Genomic DNA, 6,000 nt, shown 5'->3' with positions numbered 1-6,000 from the left:
GTCAGGAACCGACTTTAGGTGCTTGTCCAGTGCCAGCTTGAAGACTGCCAGGGGTCTGTTGGTAATCCCCCTTATGTATGCTGGGAGGCAGTTGAACAGTCTCAGGCCCCTGACACTTATTGTATGGTCTCTTAACGTGCTAGTGAGACCCCTGCTTTTCATTGGGGGGATGTTGCATCGTCTGCCAAGTCTTTTGCTTTCGTAGTGAGTGATTTTCGTGTGCAAGTTCGGTACTAGTCCCTCTAGGATTTTCCAGGTGTATATAATCATGTATCTCTCCCGCCTGCGTTCCAGGGAATACAGGTTCAGGAACCTCAAGCGCTCCCAGTAATTGAGGTGTTTTATCTCAGTTATGCGCGCCGTGAAGGTTCTCTGTACATTTTCTAGGTCAGCAATTTCACCTGCCTTGAAAGATGCTGTTAGTGTGCAGCAATATTCCAGCCTAGATAGAACAAGTGACCTAAAGAGTGTCATCATGGGCTTGGCATCCCTAGTTTTGAAGGTTCTCATTATCCATCCTGTCATTTTTCTAGCAGATGCGATTGATACAATGTTATGGTCCTTGAAGGTGAGATCCTCCGACATGATCACTCCCAGGTCTTTGACGTTGGTGTTTCGCTCTATTTTGTGGCCAGAATTTGTTTTGTACTCTGATGAAGATTTAATTTCCTCGTGTTTACCATATCTGAGTAATTGAAATTTCTCATCGTTGAACTTCATATTGTTTTCTGCAGCCCACTGAAAGATTCGGTTGATGTCCGCCTGGAGCCTTGCAGTGTCTGCAATGGAAGACACTGTCATGCAGATTCGGGTGTCATCTGCAAAGGAAGACACGGTGCTGTGGCTGACATCCTTGTCTATGTCGGATATGAGGATGAGGAACAAGATGGGAGCGAGTACTGTGCCTTGTGGAACAGAGCTTTTCACCGTAGCTGCCTCGGACTTTACTCTGTTAACGACTACTCTCTGTGTTCTGTTAGTGAGGAAATTATAGATCCATCGACCGACTTTTCCTGTTATTCCTTTAGCACGCATTTTGTGCGCTATTACGCCATGGTCACACTTGTCAAAGGCTTTTGCAAAGTCTGTATATATTACATCTGCATTCTTTTTATCTTCTAGTGCATTTAGGACCTTGTCGTAGTGATCCAATAGTTGAGACAGACAGGAGCGACCTGTTCTAATCCCATGTTGCCCTGGGTTGTGTAACTGATGGGTTTCTAGATGGGTGGTGATCTTGCTTCTTAGGACTCTTTCAAAGATTTTTATGATATGGGATGTTAGTGCTATCGGTCTGTAGTTCTTTGCTGTTGCTTTACTGCTTTAAAGCAGTTGGATATGCTAAATGCTGAAGACAGAGTAAAACAACTGAAGCTAAATCATGTTTATAAAATTGCTCACAGTGTCCAGAATATCTTGCTGTCAATTTTGTCAAGGTTGGGAACCAAAGCAATCATAGTACTAGGGGGAGAGCGCGCAACTTTCTAGTACCCACAGTCATTGGCCAGGCTTCAAATACCTTTTATTGTACAGCAATAAAGGAATGGAACAGACTACTCACACATGTCAAAGCCAGTCATAGCATGAACCAGTTCAAGAAGAGTACCAAAAGGTGTCTGATGAATGTAGCTACAGAAAGGGAGGGGAATGATTTTCTATTTTTTAGCTAACATACGTGTAAATTTTACCTTATTCCTAGTAATTATTATTATAATCAAAAAGAAGCGCTAAGCCACAAGGGCTATACAGCTTTCCTAGTAATGACCCTCGTATTGTAGATAGTCTTAATGACCCTCGTGTAGTAGTCTTTTTAGTGTGATAATAAGATGTTATCGTCATTATAGAATAATAAGAAAATATTATAACCTTTATATTATAATAATAAGGTAAAAGGACCCCAATGGAAATGTCACTCTCTCTGACTTTTTTGGGTTATCCTAGGTTCTCTACACATATGCTGCTATGTATTATAATTCTATGTAACTGTATTTGTGTATACCTGAATAAACTTACTTACCTTGCGCACTAATGCGCAAGTGTTAATTTAATGTGTTTATTATGCACCCTATACAGTTTAGTTGTATGTTACCGGAGGTAGAGCTCAGTACAGCTTGCGTCGTGGTGGCCCTTAACAACCCAAATATTATTATAATAAAAAAGAAGCGATAAATCTATAAGGGTTATACAACACAACCAGAACAGTAATATAATAATAATAATATCTTTATTTACTACAAGTACATGTACAAGGTATAGGCCTAGCTGACATCAATGTATTATTACCTTAAATAACAAAAAAGGCACAATACCGTGACTGGAACGATACACAAATAAGTGTGACTTTGTCAATGGTCCAAGTCGGACCGAAACGTCGTCGTAAGCTCTCTTTTATGTGCGGGTTATTTGTGTATTATTACCTTACTAATCTCAGATTAACTTAATTAAGTTTGCCAGAAATGCTCTGCATACAAAGGGGCTTTTGGCATGTACAACCATTATATTCCTCTGTACAACTATGCAATTTGCCAAAATAAATATCTTAATCTTAATGACATACTACTATATATAAAGCACCTTGTTATGCAGAGCATTTCAGGCAAATTAGGTCAGTTTTGTCCCAGGACTCAACCCACACCAGTTGACTAATTCCCAGGTACCCATTTCACTGGTGAGTGAACATAGACAATCGGTGTAAAGAAACACGCCGAGTGTTTCTACCCTCGCAGGGAATCGAACCCAGACATCACGCCGTGTGAAGCGAGAGCTTTTGTCATCAGGATTAATTTATCTCTGTGTCAGTCATTCATTACGACTGTAACTAGATATAATAAACATGTCAGTAGTTATTTATCACTGTGACCCATTATGTGCCTCGAATTCATTATGATGGATAATTAGGCTTATGGTATAAGTCCCTATTGTGACTGGGATTGTCCCAGTTTGAAAGTCATGTACTGTATTCCTGGTCAGTTTGTCATTTTGTCCTGGACAGAAACATCGCTGATGAACAATGTATGGTCTCAGGAAAGAGGCAGAATGACTGAATCTACAGTAAAGAGCTAATGTACTGCAAAATAAGCATTGATTTAAGTTATACATGGAGTGTACCTGGAGGGGGGGGGGGTTATGAAACACATGAATGATTCTTCAAAGAGTGATTCCATGTTTTATGTTTTTTGTTATTTTTCTTTCTGTAGTCCTTAATTGAGAAATGGTACATATAACCCTTGTTTGCATTAAAATGAATATACCTACTTTATATATCATGCATATATGCACTGGTACATATCAAGACTTACCTTACTAATAGATAGCAATGTGTCTCTATTAAGGACACCATGGCCTGGTGGCTAAAGCTCTTGCTCCACACGGTGAGTGTCCGGGTTTGATTCCTGGCAAGGGTAGAAACGTTGGGCGGGTTTCTTTACACTGGTTGTCTATGTTCCCCATCAGTAAAACGAGTACCTGGGTGTTAGTCGACTGGCGAGTCTCTCATCCTGGGACAAAATTCACCTAATTTGCCTGGAATGCTGTGCATAATAAGAGGCTTTCTATATACAGTGGAACCTCAAATATCAAACTTAATCCATTCCAGGAGCTAGTTCTAAATTCGAAAAGTCTGAAAATCGAAGCAATATTTCCCATAAGAAATAATGGAAATACAATTAATCCGTTCCAGAAACCCAAAAATATTCACAAAAAAATACATTTTATAGAGATTAATTACATAGAGATTAATTACAGTTTTACATACAACAAATACTATAGTGTTCAATTATGTATATAAATATAAAATAACACTTTTATTTACCTTTATTGAAGATTGTTGATGGCATCTGGAAGATAGGGAGGAGGAGAAAGGGAGTTTGGGTTAGTGTTTGGAAGGAGAATCCCCCTCCATGAGGACTTCAGATAAAGCCCTCTCTGGGGTTACTTTCATTCTCTGTCTTTTAATGCCACTAGGACCAGCTTGAGAGTCACTGGACCAGTCTCACAAAATAACTGTCCACAGTCCTCTGTTTCTGGCGCCTCTAACATTTCCTTAAAATGGGACATGGTTCTGTCACTGAACTGGTTCCAGGAGTTTTCTGTACCAGATTGGCATGCAACTTCCTTGCCTTCTCACAAATCGTCTCTGAAACACTATCACCTGCCATCTCTTTATCCTTGATCCACAACAGCAACAACTCCTCAACCTCTAACTATTTGTGGTCTTTATTTGATTAGCATATTAACACCTTTTGCAACATCAGCTTCCTTGATTTGTTCTTTGCCAGGATAGAACCGATGGTTGACTTGTTTTTCCCATACATCCTGGCAAGCTCAGCAAGTCTCACACCACTCTTATACTTTTGTATTATTTCCTTCTTCACATCTATGGTGTTTCTCACTTTCTTTACCACAGGGGTACCACTAGCAAGTTTCTTTGGGCCCATGGTAGCTTATATCACAGTCCCACAAGCACTAAACACAATGAAATAATCGTAAAATGTTTGAATGAGAGTGCAGGCTAGTGTTTACTCAAGCATCAACAAAGCCAGACTGGCTCACGGCGCCTGCACGGGGACGCGGACAGAGCGGGCTGGCAGAGAGGTCCAGTACCCGGCGGTCCGAAAATAGGGGTGCGTTCGATAATAGGGACAAAGTTGGTTTGAAAAAAAGAGTTCTATTTTTGAAACGTTCGATAAGTGATACGTTCGAAATTTGAGGTTCCACTGTAGTAGTATGTCATTGATGTCAGCTAGGCCTGTATACCTTGTACATGTACTCATAGAAATAAGATATATATTATTATATTATCAAGACCTCTCAACACTGGCATACAACAGGGAAGCATTCTTTGCCCCCTACTTTTACTTTTATACATCACTGACCTTCCAAATGAACTGCAACAGCTTAGACCTATTCTTTGTTGACAACATGACTTTTGTCATCTCCCACCCTGATCTTGCCACCACAGTCAACACTTTTGTTAATGAAGTGCTCGTAACAATATTGACCTGGATGACCATTAATAAACTTACACTTAATATTGACAAAACCTATACGTATTATGTTTGGGAGCAGAGCAAGTGAGGGCCAACTAAACATTATGCTTAACAATACCCTTATTGCTAAACACGAGGGAAAATTTCTGGGTCTGCATCTTGACAGCAACTTGAAATTCAACACCCATAAACAACATGGTTTAGCCTGCCCGAAATGCCTTGACATGATAGTGGCTTTCTTTGTAATTGCAAATCAATATTGTAATTACACATTGTAAACTATGCATGAAATAGACTCCTTATAACATGCCAGTCACACATTGTAAACTTTGCAAAGAAATAAAAATTTGAATTTGAATATTTGAACACATAACAAAAAAAAAAAAAAAAGTGTATCCAAAACAGTTGGCATCTTCTCAAAGATACCTTATTATGTACCACAAACAGCACTACTTACACTATACATACTATTCACTGATTTACCCCTACCTCACCTGCTATTTGAGCCTGGGGATCAACAGCACCAACTCATCTAAAGCCAATAACCCAACAAAAAGCTTTAGTGCAATGACCACACAATTCACAGCTAGACAAACACCCCCCCCCCTCTTCAAAGACCTAAACCTACTCACTATACAAAGCATTCACTCTTACAACTGTGTATCCTACATTTACAAAACAATAAATTCTAATATATATCCCAACCTGAAGCGCTTTCTTGATAGTTGCAACAGAACCCATAGACATAATCCTACGCACAAAAATCTGTGACATTCCCCGTGTCCAGTTAAATCTCTTCAAAATTTCGTTGTAGTACATAAAAGGGCCCAAAATCTGGAACTCTCTGCCAGAAATCTCCAGAACCACCGACTCGGCCAGCATTTTCAAAACTACTGTTAAAAAGCACCTTATCTCCCTAACAAATCCCAGCATCAGCTAAATACGTAAAAACTAAAAATGCATATTCTCAGTGTCACAAACACATAAATAACATTTTGAACAATGTATACGT

The sequence above is a fragment of the Cherax quadricarinatus genome, chromosome 27 (assembly GCF_038502225.1).
Source record: "Cherax quadricarinatus isolate ZL_2023a chromosome 27, ASM3850222v1, whole genome shotgun sequence".
NCBI lineage: Eukaryota > Metazoa > Arthropoda > Malacostraca > Decapoda > Parastacidae > Cherax > Cherax quadricarinatus.
Note: the sequence above shows the minus strand (reverse complement) of the source record.